This window comes from Chiroxiphia lanceolata, chromosome 16, assembly GCF_009829145.1.
Source record: "Chiroxiphia lanceolata isolate bChiLan1 chromosome 16, bChiLan1.pri, whole genome shotgun sequence".
NCBI classification, from domain to species: domain Eukaryota; kingdom Metazoa; phylum Chordata; class Aves; order Passeriformes; family Pipridae; genus Chiroxiphia; species Chiroxiphia lanceolata.
Genome location: NC_045652.1, coordinates 5,228,237 through 5,247,437, shown reverse-complemented (window position 1 = coordinate 5,247,437; position 19,201 = coordinate 5,228,237). Strand labels below are relative to the sequence as shown.

At 46.8% G+C, this 19,201-nt stretch overlaps 1 protein-coding gene across 2 annotated transcripts in view; it reads left to right on the top strand.

Annotated features, from left to right (window-relative positions):
* Positions 1–361: 361 nt before the first annotated feature.
* Positions 362–19,201, top strand: part of CARHSP1 (calcium regulated heat stable protein 1) — a 36,897-nt gene continuing 18,057 nt past the window's right edge. Inside the window, exon 1 of one of the 2 annotated variants that reach the window (XM_032704503.1) lies at positions 362–543. The gene's annotated coding sequence lies outside the window, so the exon portion shown is untranslated. Of the gene's footprint in view, positions 544–2,225; positions 2,304–19,201 lie in introns of those variants that run through there. The other variant, XM_032704504.1, reaches the window with a different exon arrangement.

The window sequence follows — 19,201 nt, the reverse complement described above, 5'->3', positions numbered from 1 at the left end:
AAATCATGCCTTTCTAATAGAGGTGGGTAGTATTTGCCCTATATCTACTATCAGCACCCACTAATTATCTGAGATCTGTTCAAGCCACCTCATCCTTGCTGCTGTGCAGGGATGAATATCACCCACCATTACTAATGAATCACATTAACTGATACATTTTCCCCCTACACACTCATTTCCTTCACTCAAATTGTGTAAGTAATTGCACTTTGAATACTTTAAATGAATGAAAAGTGGTATAATGATGCTATCAAGAAATCCTTCTGTTTTTTTTCCCTTTCAGGACTGCTGAGGGGAGTGTTCAGTCCCAGCAACAGCCCAGAGCTGTGTCTGAGTAAGCAGGGGACCATCCAGCAGGAAAGGAGAGAGGCAGGTGAGCCCTGCAGCTTTGGACTACCTCCTGCCCTCCTCCTGACTGCGAGGTGCCCCTTGCTGGCCCAACCCAACAGCACTGTCCTCTGGGGAGGTTCCCAGCCCTGCCTGCATCCCGGGAAGGAGCTGCACTGCTGAGGGTCACCCCACACCAGGGACAGAGAGAGCAAGGTAGGCACGTGGGCTGGAAATTATTAACTGATTGTTAGTAGTTGTACTGAGAGAGGGGAGGGAGTCAACTTGGGAGTTTAGGGGGAAGCTGGAGCCTCTCCTGTCTCTGGTAGCTGGTGAAAAAAGCAACAGGGAAAATCATGCTTCCCAGCTGTGGTGGCTGGGGGAACACACACACACACACACACACACACACACACACACACACACACACACACACACACACACACACACACACACACACACAGAGACACACACACTGACACTCACATGGAGGGTCCCTCAAGCTCACCATCCAGTATTGAAAACCAGCCTCATGGCTGTGGACATCCATTGTCTTGTATCTCCCATGGGCTGTGCTTTTCTGCTTGGGAAGAAGAGGGAGAGGGGAAAAGAAGAGGGATGACTCACAAGTGCTGAACCTTTGAGGAGAGCACAGCTGTAATCCCAGGCTGTGTGACTGGGGAGACTGCTCTGAACAGTGCTTGCTTATGTAGCACTTTCCCTTCATCCTCCTCCACCTCAAAAAAAGCAGTTTTGCCACACAAAGCGAAAGAGAAAAGATTTCCAGGAATAAATGTTTAATTTTAGCTCTAATTAATATTTTAAGCAAGAGAAGTCGTCAGTCCTGTAACTGTATCTTACCAAGGGGTAAGATCTTGTGTGGAACAGAACTGGATGGAGAGGTAAGATACTTTGGAAGACAACCTTGTGATTGACACAGATAGCTGGTTGCTGCATATTCTGAGACCTCTTCTAAATGCCTTGTTCTCAGATCAAGCACACTGTGTTATAGGACTTCTGTTTAATTTTCCTCATGGAAAAAAAAAAGCCCTGCTAAAATCTGTGTGTGGCAGTTTTACTACAAATTGCACACTGCTGTTTCTTACATGATAATGGCTGGCTAAAAGAACATATACTTCTGTCTACTGTAAACTTTACCTTTGTAAAGATATCAGGACATGCTTTTCTGGTACCTTTAAGTGGAAAAGTACCGGAAAGAATTCAGTGCCTAAGCTCTCTCTGTAAAACCACCTTCCAGAATGCTGTGGTTTATTATCAGCTAGGAAGATTGTGCGCAGATGAAAGCATTGCTAAAACTCTGGTGGCTGGATGTAGTGCTCATGTAGTGCTTTCCCTTCTCTCTGCCCTAAGATCTGTCAGTGATTCTTGTATTCCTGTAGTCTGTGAGCATTTACTGAGAGCCTGCCCTCATCACTGTCCTGGACTGTCTCATCAGTGGTGCTGCTGCAGCTGCCACTTCAGGCCCTGTGTGACAGCTCTGGTTCATGCAGGAGATCCATGAACATGCATGAACAACACCCAGGTCATGCTACTACTGAGCACATGTGTGGGCTTTCTCAGAGGCACTCACCACAGCTCTGTCCCTCATCCCCATTGCAAAATTCGGGGAAAGTTCACCACGATTATTCTTCTATAACTACAGAGCTCTCTGTTTCACTGAGCCCTCTGGCCGCGTCATCCCTTTCTTTTAACACCACCTCCACTTGGCTATCGTGATTTTATTTTTGGACAGAACCGTCTCGGGGCCGAGCCTGCGAGCGGGGAGTGGAGGTGGCGATCAGACAGCGCATCCCCCGGGCTCGTTCAACGCCCCAGGCCGGGGCGCTGTCGGCCGGGCCAGGTGAGCCGGGTCCGGTCGGGGCGGAGCCGCCCGGCCCACCCGCCTTCCAGCCGGGGCGGGGAGCGCTGCCACAGCCCGGCCCTGCGCGGGGCCAGCGCCAGCCCGGACGGACCAGGTGAGCGGGGCCGGGGGCGAGCTGCTCTTCCCCGGGGGGCGAACAGCGACGGAGGGTCCTTGGGCTCCGCGCCGCTGGAGCGCCCGGCTTGGGGAGAGTGCCGGGAGCGCCCGGAGCTGCTCTCGTCTCCTGCGGTGCGGTGGATTTATTTCGCTTTAGACATTAGGGCTAGTTTCTTTCCCTTTCCTTTTCCCTTTCCCTTTCCTTTCCTTTCCTACCCTTTTTTTTTCCCCCCCTTAACACTTTTGCGGGTTTTTTTTTTGTTCGGAACTGCGGATGTGCCGCTGTTACTCTCGGAATCGCCTGTTTTGTAAACGACGAGCAAGACAAAGCACGCTAAATAAGAAGCTTTCTCGCACTAGGAGGAAAAAGGTCTAAGCACTGACTGCTTACAGTGGACCCTTTAGAACTCACAGAGTCTGTTGCTGTGGCATGAGCTGTTCGCTCTTACAGTCAGCACCTCTGAGCAGTAAAACTGGGGAAAGGAACCCTTATTTCATGTTCTCTCTGCATGTCAGATGTGTGTGCATGTCACTTCTTGCCCTTGTAGAGAAGCCTCTGAGGATGATTTTTGGATCTGTGCCTCTGGATTTGGCTTTTAGGGAGTGCATTTGAAGTTCTTTTACGACTCTGTTTTTGTTGGAACTGCTGAGCTACTTCTAAGAAATGTTTGCAAAACCTTCTGTGGTGCTAAATTTGATCTCAGGGAGAGTCTGAGAAAACTTTAAGGCTGCTTGGACGTGACCCTCCTGATCATTATTTTCTTTGTGAGGTTGAGCGAGGCTTTTTGATTGCTGTTCTTAATGTTTACCTTCTGACTATTATAATATGTTCAGCAAACATAATTTCTTTCCTTCTGTTGATTATTAATGGAAGATAGAAAGGCCTGTGTTTGTAGCTGCAGAGGGCTTGGGCTTTCACAAGTACATCTTAGTATCTCCATTAAGTCTAAGAAGGCTTAATTAACATGTAAGGATGTTTAAAAAAAAAGAGCATGCATAAAGACTTTGTGTGTTTACAGAAAAAAAGTTATGTGTGCCAAAGAAACTGTAGGAAAGATGAGTCTGTTCTCTGGCAATGGATATATTTTTACATGCTATATGAGGATAAAAGGAGAGAAAACATGCTTCTTAAAGTGGCCCTTTGCAGGGGCAGAGCTGAGGGTGGAGCTCATCCCAGGGCCCTGTGCATGGCGTGACACCCATGTGACACAGAACCAAGTGTTTGGTTGTGCTGCTTCCCTGTCCTCCCATGTTCTGAGCACCTGCTTCTGGCTACAACTACCCTCTGCACTGCTCTGAGCTTCTGTCACTGCGGTTTGCCCGTGGTTGTAAATATTTTGACTGGCATCGTCCCCTCCTTTACTTACATGTTTGTAAGCACAGAAATATTTACATACAAGTAATGTGAAAGTAGCCAGATAAGGCCAGATAATGCTGGGTTCTGTCTTCTCTTGTGGTTGTTGCCTTTTGGGTAGTGTTGTCTAAATAAATATAAATCCAGGCTTTATATATACCTGAGTATAAAACACAGCATGAACATGGATGTATTTACTGCACATAGAGCTGCCTTACAACAAATTGCCAGACCGTGTTTGTGCACTACACAAAATATGGTTCTTGGGATGAAATGTGGTGAGGGGGGTTCTTTCTCGGTGATAGGACCAGCAGGCTGTGGCAGAAGTAAAGAAATCCTTCCCCTGCTTCCATTTCATCCCAAGCAGGATGTGGGGTGCAGAAGCAGTTGGAGCCTGCTGGTTGTGGCTGGGGTGCCTTCAGGGTCAAAGCTGTTACTGGTTGTACCTTTTTGACTGTTTTTGTCTCAAGTTTCTATCAGGAACCATTTTTGGATCAATGAATATGGAGTAGTCTCAGTGGAGATTGGTAGTAGCTGCTCGAAACTTGGAAAGAGACTTGATTAGTGAAATTTAATGAGATTGTACCTGTTCAAGTATATATTGATAAATATTTGGATGTTGGTGGTTAATCTGTCCCTCATCTGAAAGGTTTCTGACAGAGAGTAAGAAGAGGAATTTGGCTTGAAAAGTGCAAACCCCATCAACTCCCCATCAAGGGGAGTGATGAGTGGGGATCACATCCCTTCCTGGGGCTGGGAACTTCCTTCGGGGGCCAGTGGGCTGGGAACAGCACTCTGCACATCAGAGGAGTGGTAGCCTTTGAAGAGAAAAGAAAGGATTGAGTTTTAGAAACTCAAATCCTGCCTTTTTTTTTTGCAACAGGTTGATACGGAGAGCTAAACAAAAAGAAACAGCTGAAACACTGTAGAGAAATGAGTTGTTTAGCATGATGTGTCACTCCCCAGTATAGTTCAGATAAAATGAAAAACAGCGTTCATCTGACTAACTGCTCTGCCTTTTCTCTCAGGGCAGGGTAGAGGCAGTTGTTCTGCTTCCTTCTCTCATGCTAATACTGTCTTTTCCTCACGTCCCAGGCAGTCCCTTGGACAGATCAGTGATCTTCATTTCCTCCTCACTGATCGCTCGTTTCCGCTCGGGAGGTCTCGGGGGGCTGCGGGGGTCACTCAGCCCGGGTGAGGCAGCGCCTGCCGAGCGCTGCTCTCTGCTCTCGGTTCTGCAATTGAGTTCCTCTGGGCAGACCTCAGCTGGCCGGGGAGCGCTTTCAGGATTTGCCTTTGCGCCTGTTCTCCTTTTTCATGACGTGTGTGGCTGCAGCGTGCGTGATGCAGCCCATGGTACCGGGAAGAGCACCGAGGGAGGCAGCGAGTGGTGTCAGAGCAGGGAGCACAGGCAGGGCTGCACACGCGGCGCTGAGCTCTCTCTTCTTGGAGCATCGCTTCGTGCGGTCTCCCCTTTCTGAGAATAAACAGCTGCCTCTTGGATTTTCTAAACAAGCAGAAGCGAGATCGTGTGGGAAGATTTTGCTTTTCCCCTCCCCATCAGCTAGTTGCTAAGAAAAAAAGACAGGAACAGAAGGTGCAGAGATGGGACCCCCCCCCCGTCATGAAGTGGCACCTCGGAGCGCCATCCCCGCCTTGGTGGCAGGCGGGAGAGGGTCTGAACTGAGGCTTCCTTTGTCCCTTCATTGTGCAGAACGACACTCTCTTAGCTGCCGTTTCTGTCATTTTTGGGGCATGTGGAGCACAATAAAGCGGTGTTTCTGTTGTTTGCCGTCCCTGAGGGAAGCTGTAAAATACCACGCGAGTCAAGTCGCATCTAACTCAGGCTTGGCTGTGGGGCCTCCGGGTGGGTGCTGCCCCGGAGCCTGACCTCCCGCTAATGGACAGGGCTTCAACAGCCTGGAAAACCCCTCCCACTCCAGTTAAAGCAGCGTCATTTGTGTGGTTCCTCCGATGCTACAATCCTACTGATTGATTTCAGAGGTTCGCTGGTTTTTTATTCGCCGTTGGTTTGCACAGCAGCTTTTTTCATTGGGTTGATCTCAAATGTAGGTATATAACGAAGCAGCCTAGGAAATGCTTTTTAAATAATTATTATCTTGGGGGTAATGACACTTGCATTAAGAGGTTCTTGCATTATTTATGCAGTTTGGAAAGTGAATAGTAGTCTAAAGGAAACGAACATTAAGTTTTTGACCTGTCATCCATGGTCCGAGTGTTAGGCTACACTTCCCTGGAATTCTGTATTTCTGCAGGGAGGAGCTGGAGATAGGGTGAAGGTCTCAACAGATGTTTAAATACTAGGATGTTTCAAGGACAGCAATTATGTATTTGGCCTTTGGGCTCTTGGTGGCCTGTGACCACACTCCTTACCTGGCATTGAGGTCTGGGAAGGTAAACCTGGGGTTGAGCTGCAGCTTTCCTTTGAAAGGTGATAAGATAGTGGAGGGATGAAGGCACAGAGAAAACAAATCAACCTGCAGTTGAATCCCTGGGGGGGTTCAACTGCAGGGAAGGGCTCTATTACTGTTTTCTGGAAGAAGCAAGTAAGCCTGTGCAGCCGTGTTGCAGGGCCGTGTTCCTCACCCTGATGGCTCTGTGCCTGATCTGATCACAGACTGCTTTGTGTGGGACAAAGGAAAATGGAGAACTCTGACCTGATAGTTTCTCTTTAATATTAAACCATGCTGGTCCTTTGCCATGCCTCATGAGCAAGCATATGACTTGGGAAGTGGTGGGGCATTAACAGCTAAGGCTGATCCCAAGAGGGAAAGCAAAGAACATGTTGGTGTTACTCTGAGGAGCCTGTAGCAGTGGGTCTCTGTCCTGCTCAGCCACCTGTAGTGTGCTGCAGGTCCCAGCAGTGGTGGTGTGTTTGTCCCATGGTGGAGGACAGACTCCCAGTTGGTGTGTGGAGACACAGCTGCCTGCTGCAACTGCAGATTTTGATGGCTAACAGTAAAAACAAAATATAAAATTTCTGAGAATTAGAGTGTGAACCTCTGCTTCCAATAAGGAGGTTTGTAGCCAGTTCAGCATCTGATGTTCACCTTGCCTTCCCAGTGTTGGTTTTGGGCAGGGTGGGATGGATTGTGTATTCTGTCGTGGCAACTCTGCCATGGGAGTCACGTTGTATTCCTTCAGGCACAGCTCTGCATCTTAAAACATTTCCAGGAGCACTGCTTTTCCCAAGGTTTCAAATGTTTTGCCACTTGCTGTTTAAGAGAGTGTCCAGACAGAGTGTGACCTCTGTCCAGGAAATAAACATTTAATCTTACCTGTCCAGCTGGGGAGGAATTTTCTTTCTGTGTCAGTACACGGTTCATGTTTGGTTTGTTTACATCACACTGCCAGTCACGCTGATCGAGGCCCTCTGGCGATATGGATATATTGTTTTATGAGCTCCTGCCTCCTCAGTGGTTGCTGTTTGGTGGCTTTCCCATCATGATATGATTTCAGAAGGCTGCTCAAAGACATTTGCTTGTTTTCAGTTACATAAGTTGCTTGATTAAAATAAATCACGGCCACGATTGCAACTCCTTGACAATGACTTTAAAGGGTAAATGAAACTGCCAAAGAGAAACGTAAAAGAATTTCCTGTTTACAAAATATATACCTGTTACTGGGGTGTAAATACATCATTTGGATCCTTTCACCCAGCTCAGCAAGGCCTGCCTGTGCAGTGGCTTGTCCAGACCAGGAGCTCTGCTGACAGCAGCCAGGAAAGGCAAAATATGCTCAGCTGTAAAGATTTGGATCTCCAATATTTAGGGAAAATCGAGCAATGGGAATTATAAAATGTGGTGATAGCCTTTTCATGGAGCCTCTTAGTGATGGAGACTGGTAGGAGGAGTTCTTAAAGTTATTTCAAGCTAATTCAAGTGGTGGGTTTTTCATTTTACTGGTAGGGAAGAGATGAAATAGAGTGAATATTTGTATTGACTTTCTGCTCTATGGTGTTATACAAAATGTTTGAAAAGTGGTCTTACACAGGTCTCAGTTTCTGAATAAATTTGTTCTTTTTTCTATGCAGAAGGGCAGTTTTTCCGTGTCCCAGGAACTGTGTCCTAAAAATTATTCTCACCAATGTTTAGAATACAAGTTCCCGAGTAGAGAGCATACCTTTATATACCTATATATTTGTGCAGCTCCACTGTCTTCTGATACATTATGTTTTAAAATTTACTTTTTCTTTTCCCCAATACCAGGCTTAGACAAAAAAGCTCTCTCTCCCTGGGGATATGTGATGCACTGCAGTGTCTTTTACCCACAGGAGCAGGGACTTCAGGACAGAAACTCACTGCTGGACCCAGGCCGGGCTGAACCTGGTAGAGCTGCTGCCCAGGCTCTGCCAGCAGCGTCCCATGGTCGTGGTGTCATCATACTGCTGCCTGCACAGTCAGTTTTTCACATGCTCACCTTTCCCACTCTTCCATCCCTCAGGCTTTTCTTGGTAGGCAAACTGCATCTGAAAATCCTCCCAGAGGAATAAAAGAAGAAAATAAGGTAGTGCAAAACTGTCTTGGCATTTATCACTGCCCCGTAGGGGGAAAGGGGTTTTGCTGGACACTCACTAGACTGGTAGAGTTGGGGTCTGGGATGCTAATCAAATTCATTCTTAACATTTTAGTGTGGCTGGGTTGCCTGTTCCCTAGCATAGCTGCTGAGGAGGAGCTCTCTCTGGTACCCCACTGATGTGGAGCTGTGTAGCCTCAGATCTCCTGGCCACCCAGACCAGGGTGAACCCACCAGGCGTGCATGCCTCTGGTCTCCTAGTGCCATGGCATGACTTGTTCTGGACTTAGGGCTTGTTCCTGAGGCAGGCAAACATGCAGGCTTACCTGAGGTTTCCCACAAAACACTGGCCTGGTGCACATTTCCTTGCCTTTGTTTTCTTACTGATCTCAAATTTCTCTTGCTAGTGGGTCTTTTCCAGCTTCATAAGGTCGTGTGGCCAAAGAGGTAAACTGAATCAAAATGATCTTTCATAAAGGCACTCACTGCCATTCCTGTGCATGGTGTTTGCTCTGCTTGTGTGTCCCATTCCCTCCGTGTTTGCAGTTGAAGTAGATACAGCTCTTTGGAGCTGTGACTGCTCTAACACAACGCTTAGTACAATTTTCCATTAAACATGTGCTTCTATATGGATTTTTATTTTTAAACCTGAAGAACATACATGCCTCAAGTCTCGCCTGCTTTTTTTTTGACTATAACAGCTGATTTCCGCCCTCCCTGAAAAGCTTGAGTTGCCTGTTCCCTTGCTTTGGTCTGTGGTGGCTTTTTGAGCATTAACACAGCAGACATAAACAACAGCAGCAGCGTCTGTGATTCTGGACAGCTCTGTCCTGTTCCGTGCCCTCCCAGCACATCACTGGAGCCGTGGCTCTGGAAATCCCAGCGCAGTAAATAGTTTTGTTGACGTGTAAGCAGGCACGGAATCCAGCCCCGCACACGTGCCCGTGCTGGCGCTGCGGTTTTTGCAGGCATCGAAACACAATATGACTCCTTTTGCCATTTGACTGGCTGTGAACCCAGAGTGGATGTGCTGAGCCAGAAAGACTAGTTTGTGCCCACATGGTAATCAGGGAAAGCAGTTAAACTCCCTGTAGGTCCATTTTCCCATTAGTCGGCTGCGAACGATGCGTTGCCTGCAGTGGATTGGCTGGACTGTGGGTATTTGTGAGCATTTTTGAGACTAAGAATTTTTTTTCCTGAAAATCTAAAGCGTGTAATTGGTGGTATTTTCCAAACTGCCATCTGAGAGGACACGACTGAGAGGATTTGTGTAAGGTGCAGTTTCCAGAGGGTTTGGGCTGTTTATCAAAGTGGCTCCTGTTCCTGAGGCTGTGGGGTGTGCTGTGGGTGTATCACTGGTTTGGTCACACATATAGGAGCTACCTGTTCATCAGTGCAGGAGACCCACAGATCCCTAAAACAGCAGCTTGCAGTGGGGATAGCTGTGCTGCCAGGACTGAGCTGAGGAGAGGTCTGTAAGGTAAAATGGCAACATTTTCTGCTGTGCCAAGCAGTTTGGTTGTGTATGTTTGCTTATGTTCTGCAGGTAGTTGGGTTGTGTAAGAAAAACCAGATCTGTGCAATGTGTATATTTATATAGTTCGTATCCTATGGACTTTAGTTAAACAAATAAAGGCAATTTCAGTTTGAGAGTCATGAACTGACCATTAGTTTTAGTGTTGATGGAGCAGTTGCCTCCTGGTGGAGACTGAGTGTGGCTTTTGCTTGACTGAATGTGAAGATCCCTTTGCCTCAGTCTCCTTTTCACTAAAAGCACAATGAACTGCTTGCAGGGAGGTGTTTGGGTTTGGGGCCAGGCACGTTGCCAGTGGGTGTGCTGCCTCCTGCTTGCTGCTGGATTTGAGCAGGGAACCCGGGCTGGTTGTCAGCCTGATGAACCTCTGCAGCTCACTCAGGGTTTGTACCCAGAGCTGTGGACACAGCTGGTCCTCACCCTGCTGCTGCAAAGGAGGTTGTCTTTGCTTTACAGCTGAGGAAATGAGGACACTGAGGGGGGGGGTCTTAAGGTCACAAGCATGACCTTGTATAATGCATGGTGAGATATACTGTAAACTGTGTAGAGGGAGACTGGAGGGAGAAGAAGAAAACAGAAATGCAATTGTTAAATGGGGCACTGATCTTTAAGCATATAAATATATGAATTTTCTCCATTAAAATTTTGGTCTGTCATCCCATCTGTGTGTGTGTGTGCGTGTGTGTGTGTGTGTAAAAATGCTCCCTTTTGTTTCATTTTAATGGAATGTGCATTTCTATGCCTGTCAGTTAGCACAGGCTGAATATGCATTTTGTCAAACCACCTTTGCTGGAGTGAGGATGCCCATTGCTAACCTTTCGTGCAGGTGGAATGTAGTTTTAAAACTTTTCTGTGGAAGAAGGGTTTTATTGTGGGTTGTATATGTGGGTGCAGCTGCTTGTGTAGGGAGAACTTGTGCTGTTGGAGCCTTGGAAGTAGGATGCAGGTAGGAAACTGTGGGACAGGATAGAACAGGAGGAGGCCTTAATGGAATTCAAGAGCATTTCTTTGTTGCTTAGCAGAAAGCAAGAATTTTCTTCACTCTTGAGTCAGATAACAGAGCATTTTCTGTTTCTTAAATTATTTCAGTAAATTGCATATCTTCTGGTCATTAACTGATATTGGTGCAGGTTCCTAGTGATGTCTCAATCACAAACCTTTCGTTTAATTGATTTCTGAGAGATCTAATTGAAATATACTCGAGTTATTAGACTAGGATGTTTAAAAATATGCATAGGAAGTGACAGGCAGTGAGACTGTGTGCTGGGATAGCCAGACAATAAATCTGGCCTGATAAAAAGGCATCTGGGGTCTGTGGGTGCCTCACAGTACTGGTGTGAGGATCAAGTTATTTTTGAGTGATTTCTGATTCTGCACCCTGCCATCTGCATCTTGCTGTAGTGCTGGCAGATGAAATATCCTCAGAGGATTGGGTTTTTTTCTTTGCCAATACACGTATGCCTCATAAATTTCCATGGTTATAGATCTCTGTAATGTGAAATGTTTTTCCCTATTGAAAATGTTGATTAGGGAGGAAACACAGTGAACTAATTGTTCTGAGTAACACTTGAGCCACATAAATATTTCAGAGGATTTCTGTAGCCTTAAAAGGCTCAAAGTTGCACATGAACAAACTTACCCATAATTGTGCCTGAAGTTTTGTGATGTGAGAGGAGGCTGAAAAAGGGAGAACTTTTGAAAAGTGCCTGGGGATTTACATATGTATAACTCCTTTGTAATAGTATGACACTGTATAAGCCCATTTGCCTTGTAGATGAGCCTTAAGATGCTTAGACACAAGACACATGAGAGAATTCTTGTGTTTTGGTATAAATATTTTCTGCCAGTATGAAATAAATCCTGGAATAAATTCACAGGGGATGTACCAGCATGGAAGGAATGGCAGAGGGAGAGCTTCAGACTTGGAAAAGCACCGAAGGAGGAGCTGAGTTGAAGAGCTTGAGAGCAAGTGCTGGAAGGGACAGAAAGTTCCCTGTTCAACCAGATATTGTACTTCATCTGGGAAATACATCACCTTACTGTCACTGGGCATGTTTAGCAAGAATAGGATGAGATGTATTAAGTGTTGCCTCTGCTGCCCAAGAAAAGAGCTCCCAGCCTTGGCTGATGGGGGGGGGGTGATGAAGGCAGCAGGAGCCTGGAGTGGTCAGTACAAGGGTTCTGTGCTGGGGATCATAAAACATTTGAATAGGTTATATCTGGTTTCTGGCCCAAACCAGCTAGCTTGGTGACAAGCTAAATCTATAGAAATATTTGAGACTAGTAGGGTTTATTGTCTAAGAAAGAATAAGGGCAGCCATTCAAGTGACGAATCGGGGAGCGATTTAGAAATACTAAGATGTGTTTTAAAAAGGTGTGAGGTTTTTTTGTTTGTACTTGGAAATTTAGAGTGGGAGTGAAGAGCACCAGAAGGAGCTTCTCCTTTTGCTCTCTACCCTATTTATGTCACTTCTGTTAGAAAATTTAAGGTTTGATTCATGAATAAGACTACACCCTTTCTTATGTGCTCCTCTGATGGAGGGGTGATGAAGGGGTGATGCTTTTTCCCATTCTTTTCCTTTGCATGTTATGCCCTTCCCTTTCCTTTTCTTACCTTTTTTTGCTATGCTCTCACTCATTTGCCTTTTGATCTCACTGTCTCTTCTTAATTTTTCCTGTAAAAAGGACCAGTCCACTAAAAGGAATGGTTTTTTTTTTTATAGACAGTTAAGCTCCGGGACTCCTTGCCAGAGAATGCTGTGGGGGCTAAAAGATTATATGAACTCAGGAAGGGCCTGAAAAAACTCATAGGAGGTTATTTATTTAAACCAGGATGCTGGAAAGATGCTGATGGTAAGCACCACTGTGTACTCACCTTATACTTAACTCTGACCTAGGCAGCCACACCTGGCTACCAGTGTTGGACTGAGTAAAGTCATCCTGATGTTCCCCTATTTCACTGCAAGAGTCCTTTGTGATGTCCCTTCACACTTCCCTGTCCCTTTATTCCAGCCCATGTGGGACATGTGAAGACAGACATATCTGGGGAAACCAAGGCTTGCTCCTGGAGGTGATGTGTTGTGTACTTGGCTCCAGGGAAGGAGCACTTGGATTGGAGCAGGGCTTTGGGGTTGGTGTGAGAGCTCCTGGTCCTGGTCCTGGCAGTGTGGGTGTTGCTGGCAGTGACTTTGCAGGCAGCTGGGCAGAGCTGTGACACAGTGTCACTGCTGCTACAGAAGCAAGCAGGGTTTGTAAGCTGGCAGTTCACACGGGAAGCAGTTGGCAGACCAGAAGCAGGACAGGGTGCTGGGTGTCCCCCCAGGCTGGTGCTGGCTCACTGCCTGCAGCTGTGCCCCGGCTGGGTCAGGTCTGGGCCTTCAGCTGCACGTGGAGGGGTGTAAGAGCTCATCATCCCACCGTGTTTGGTTGGTGAGAGGCTGTGGTGACCTCCCAGGGACAGGTTGGTGCAGGGGCTGCTGTGCAGGTCTGTCTCCCAGACTTATTTTGGGCATAGCCCTGTGTAACCCATGGATTTGCGTGAGGAAATGAAGCTGGGTGCACAATCTTCAGACTGACCGTGGGCTTACATTTCAGGAGAGGTTACACCTCCACTGTACAGTGTGTCCTGGTGCTGGAGATGCCTGCACTCCCCCCAGGAGTGGGATTCAGTGCTCAGGACAGGCTGATGCAGCGCACAGCTCAGACCCTTCCAGCCCTTATCCTTGCCAATGCCATGAGCCCACTCTTCCCAGTGCTGCAGACTTTCCCCCCGCTGTCTAGGAGGGTTTTCCAGAGCCAATGTGACAGCACTTTTCCATGCTCTTCTTGTATGATAGCTTGGCCATGGCAGGTGTTTGTGAGAATCCCCCTTTTCCTGCTATCCCTGCCTTGTGGGCTTCTTGGTTTGTGCTGGAGATAACCAAAGCAATAACAGTCATTTAAATACTTGATGGCATTAGCCAATACTCTATGTGCACAGGAACTTAAGTCACTGGGCAGCACGTGCACCTGATTAGCGTGCACTAATTATCACCATCATCTTCAACCACCATCTTCACCCTTGTCTGGGAAGAGCTTCCAGAGGAGGGGGCGTGTCTGGAACCTGTCATTGCTTGTCCAGGCTCACCATGGGCTGGGGAGAGTTTTCCATCCCTTGCAATCTGTTCTTTAAAAAAAAAAATAAAAAATTGAGGAAGTCTTGGACTTCTCCTGTGAGAGAGTGTGAGGGGAGGTGTGCTGGTCTTGGGACAGCTCTGTGCCTTCCCCAGCATTGTCCTGAGGAAGTTACCTGGCCACTGGGTGCTGGTGTGTGCTGCTCTCACTGAAGTACTTTTTTCCAGGAGGTGGGATGAAACACGGTCCTCCTCACGTCAGTGTGCATGCTCTGCCTTTGGGCAGAGCCTGGTGAGCACTGTCCCCGTAGCAGCCAACACACTACAGGCAATCACAGCCTCCTGTGTTTGCTTAAAAGGGGAGGACCCTGGCTAGCTCCATTCCAGGCAGTTGGGAGAATAAGTTTATGCAGCATCAATCATGGAAAATACTGGATTTCTACTGACAGAGGATCTTGATTCCTCTGTATTTTTAATAAAATGAGCCACAGGGTATTGCCATATACCCTTCAGTATAACTGTAAACCAATTAAAACACGTACCTAATCTATCCACTCAGTTCCTTAACGTAAACCTTTTGTTGTTGTTGTAAGTGTACCTGTCAGCTTGCACGAATCATGGAAAATACAGGACTGTAGGAAGTCCTCATCTTTCTCAATGTACTGTATAGGCTGCTGATGACTTAGTTTCCCTCCCACCCCTTTCTGGGGTCTCTGCTGCTTGGGCAGCATTTCCTTCAGACACATCACACTGCTCACTATAGGAGCAGAAGGGCACCCACAGCATTTGGGGACAAGGTGTTGACTGCTGAGACTGCTTGGAAGTAACTGCTGCTATTTAAACTCAATCCTGTTTTAATCCAAATTAATTTGTATGCACTGACGAGCAATGGGAATTTTCCTTGTATTTGTTCTGCCTTATAATTAGGCTTTTACTGGACACGGTTGGGCAATGTCCTGGTCTCCATTAACCACCAGATCACTCCAGTATGTGGGCACTCCTCTGCAGCCTCCAAGGGCGTAATGTTTGTACCGTAATCCCCCCCGTTGACATGTCACATGCATGTTGCAACTCCTCTGAGTTTGTGTTAATTGAAATACCAGTACTAATTGTGGAAAGTTAGTCATGCAAACTAAGCTGGAAGGGGAAGCTCTTGGAACCTGCTGTTTCGTAACTGCGTGTGTTTTGTAAGAGCTTAACTCCGTGACGCAGGAGGAGCGCTGGGATGCTCTGTGGGGCTGGAGCCCTGTGTGCACCGGGGTCCAAGGGCCAGAAAGTGCTTTGGGAGGAAACTGCAGGTAGGAGCAGTGCTGTGCCTGGTGCTCATGAGTCTCAGAGAGGTGCCAGGGAGCTGCTGTAGAACTGGGGGCACCCTTGGGAGCCAAGCACCCTCAGATCCTCACCTTGAACAGGGCTAGGTAGTGCAGGGAGCAGAGGGTCCCAGTGCCTTCACTCTCTCAGCAAATGAGAGCAAGGGGCCGTGTTTTTGCTCCTGCTGAGAAGAGTTTGTAGGTGTCAGTAGAAGGGCAGGTGAAGCTGAGGAGTTTATTTGCGCGGCTTCCTTAGGAGAAGGAAAGAAATGCAACTGCGCAGAATAAATTTGGAAACCAGGACATTTGAAAGTGAGTCGCTTAAAAAGAGTTTCTGGTGGTGTTTCTGAATCCAGGAAAATCCCAGAAAACAATCAAAATTTCATATGTCCACATTCCTTTTGGAGGTTGAAATGAAAGAGTGAACTGGCAGCAAAACCCATCTGAAAGTGGATGCTCTTGGGGTACAGGAACCTTGCTCTCTCTTTGAGGAAACAGCTCGTTTTCCAGGCAAGTGTAACTAGTGCTGTCCTGTTCATGGACCATTGTGGTACCTTCTGAAAGCAACTCCTCCAGACTAAGGAGGCCAAAAGGAGCATTTCCCTCAGAGCAGTGTTCCCTGGGGACGAGCTCTGTGCCCGCTCACTGGAGGTGTTGCAGTTTGTTGTGTGAGAAAGAAACTGTTGATAGACAGATTTCTTGGAGTCTGTCACCCTGCCATATCCATTTGGACTTCTTTTTCCAGGAATTTGCATTAATTAAAAATGAGACAGGATTTATGTGATAGCATTGTGCTGGTCAGAATGGATAACTTCCCCAAAACTCCTATTTTTAGGCTATTTTTAGAGGTATGGAGTAAGTAGACTTAAAGATGAATAGGATGTATACATATATAGAGAAATTATGATGGCATTTATATACCCCCAACCTTAATAACTTCAGTAGGGGTTTTTTGCCAAATTTCATGGAGAATTTCAGAAATTCCTCCTGCATGTACTGTGCTCTTTGTAGTTCACTTGTTACAGGTGCTTTGTAGGTCACCCGTTACAGATGACATTTTGGGGTCTCTTTCTGTACACGTTGGCCAATTGTTCTCAAAAAAGCGTGGTAAAAAAAGATATTTTTGCCTTGAAATGTTAAATTAGTCTATGATGCCACGCGTGATTTATTTTATTTATATTTTAGTTCAGAGCATTCCTAAACATAAAAATTAAAAAAAAATAATGTTGGAAAAAGATAATGATGGATGTTGAAATATGGGAAGTTCAGTAAGTTGAAGGGTGATGTGGCACATGGTTGTAGTTTCCTAAAGAGCCTGAAAACATCACCACCTTACGTCATGTTACATTCATTCTATAAATACCCACAGGCAAATGTTTTGCTGGCTCAAGCAGAGGAGAGATACTGTCTGTACTGTCCCTCGTGTTTGGCATAGCTGGAATCTCACACTGCTGGGCTTTCAGGACCTCTGGTTTGCTGCTGTGAAGTGCTGGCTGCCTTCACAAGGTCAGCAGGAGGCTCCTGGGGAGCTCAGGGCAGGGAGCCCCTCTGGTGCTCTCTGGGGTTCTTGGGATGCCTTCCTTGCCATGGCAAAGGGGAGAGTGGTGGCTGGACTGGAGGGATGGGGGTGACTCATGGAAGCAGGCTTGGGAGGTGGTGGGCTTGTGAGAGATGTAAGAAAGTGGGTTTGTTCAGCTGGTCACAAGGAGGGAAAGGAATTCATGGGTGCTGAGAAGGGACAGGTAGGCAGCTGTCTGAGTCCCAGGGTCAGTTCAGGACCCAGGAGAGCATCTGGAAAGCATCTTTGAAGACTGCCAGTAACTGCATTTGGAAGGCAAAGCATTCATGAAGAGGAAGGCTGGGAGAGTCGGGGCCTGGGTTTTGGTTTGGTGTGACTGTTTGCGGTGGGGTTCCCATGTCAACACTGCCCATGTCAACACTCCCCAGGCTGTGCCTGCAAGCTGGGGAGAGCTCTGCTCCTTCAGAAGGGATGTGAACAATGTCAAGAAGTGGCCATACCGGCACAAACCAAAATAGCCAAACTCCACTTTTGCCTTTGAAAAGGCTTGGATGAAGTGTTGCAGGAGCCAGGAGCTGCTGACATCCCGCTCTACACACACCATAAAACTTGGCCGTTCAGTCTCCAGTCCTTTTCACTGTGTCTGATTTTTGCAACCCTCAGAGAAGCCCAGGGGGCAAAGGGATGTGCCAGTGCCCTCGCCCCTGCAGTGATACAACATATGTGCCAGTACAGAGTGCAGCTGAGCTGCAGTGGAGCCACAGGCTTCCCCTGGCTGCTGCTCTGCCTGCCCTCCTCTCCGAGCTGCCCTCGCTGGCTGTGCTGGGTGTGAAGTGAAGCGTGGCTGCTGTGGCTGCCTCCAGCTGTGAGCATTTGTGTCAGCTCTCCCCCAGCTCTGATCAGGGTTTAGGACTCGTGTTATAGAAATTATGAGAGTCGAGGCTATTCATCTACCTTGGCTGTGGGCAGGGAACAAAAAGGGTATTTGTACAATGAAATGGTACCGAATGTTCTGCATCACTGTGTTATTTTATGTTTACAGGGCAAAGGGCACAAAAATAATACAAATGGGAACAATAACGTGCGTTAGCACTCTTCTAACTCCATTTAGACTTCTTTATTTGTAAATATTTTTGTGGTTCATCTGTGTTTTAAAGAAAGGAGGGAAAATTCTCCTGCCTCTCTACTCTTGTTTGAGGAAGGGGATGGGCAGTACTTTATGGTTGTATCACAGTGGATGGGTGAATGCTTTGCATTTTGCTTGTCACCTGACAAGCTGGTTTATATTTAGATGAGGAGAGAAAGCCTGTGATTCTGAAAGCTGCATTTTCACTTGTGCAGAGGCCAGACCATGTGTGCTGAGTTATCAGAATGAGGTTTTAATTGTTTGCTCTTAGTTTTCCTGTGACTTATTAGGGCTATAGTCCTCGTATGTCAAACATACATTCCTTGAAAGCAAAGCACCCAAAGGAGAGGTCTTTAAAAAGCCCAGGAGACTTCCTCAGTACCAGCCAGCACAGGAGGCCTCTTTGGAGAAAGAGGAAATTTGGAAAATTCCAACCCATTGGTGTTATCATCTCAGTCTCAGCTGAACACTGTGCTGTGACACTGAGCAGGGCATTAGCTCATGGGTGACAAATGCCATCCATATTTGAAATTACTTCCTTAAAGCCGGGGTTTTGTTCTCAGCTAAGTTGTTGCTCTTGAGAACAGTGTAGAAAGCTCAAGCTGGTACAGGAGAGAACATGACTATCCACTTCTATCTTCGCAGCACCCCGAGCAATTAAAGACAAAAGCCTTTGTTCCCTGGTGACTTCATTCTTAAGAGGCCCTTTTAATTTTAGTCCTTAGTTTCAGGAAGAAATAATATGAATTTGTCATTGACAAGAAGGCTGCATCTCTCAAATGGCATGTGAGGGATCTTCTCCATAATTCATGGGCTGGGTTGTGTGGGTGTCAAAAGGAGGGTGCATAATGGATGTGAGAGATTTAAGTTCAATTAAACCATTGGTCTTAAAAGCAACTTTTCTTGCCTTCATGATATTTTCTTGACCCAGAACGCCACTTTTTTTTTTTTTGCTAACTCATCCAGATAACCAGATATTTTTAGTCTTCTTAAGTAAGAGTGTAGTGGGTTATTGGTTATTTTTGTACATCTTATTCTCCTTCCAGTGTGGATGGGGACTTGTATAGTAATAACAGAGCAGTGTTGATTGATTCCTCTTATTTTTGTCACTGCTGCACCTGTAAGTCATGCATTTATCTGCATAGAAGTGCTGCTGTTCCTCATCTTTCCATGGATTCTGGGAGTTCTGCTTGTTGTGTGATGAGACACATATTGTTGGTGGTGTGCTGAGAAGGGGATCTTCTCCCTCCTCTGCTGTAGGACCTGAATAAGAGAAACCTGAGGCTGCAGGAGGTCTGAATGCAGATCTGGACTATTGGCTTCCCAGTTCCTGGGAGATTGTAGCAGACTCAGACCGACTAAGGGAGATTACTGGGTGTGCCAGGTCCCTCCGGGTGGGAGGGGT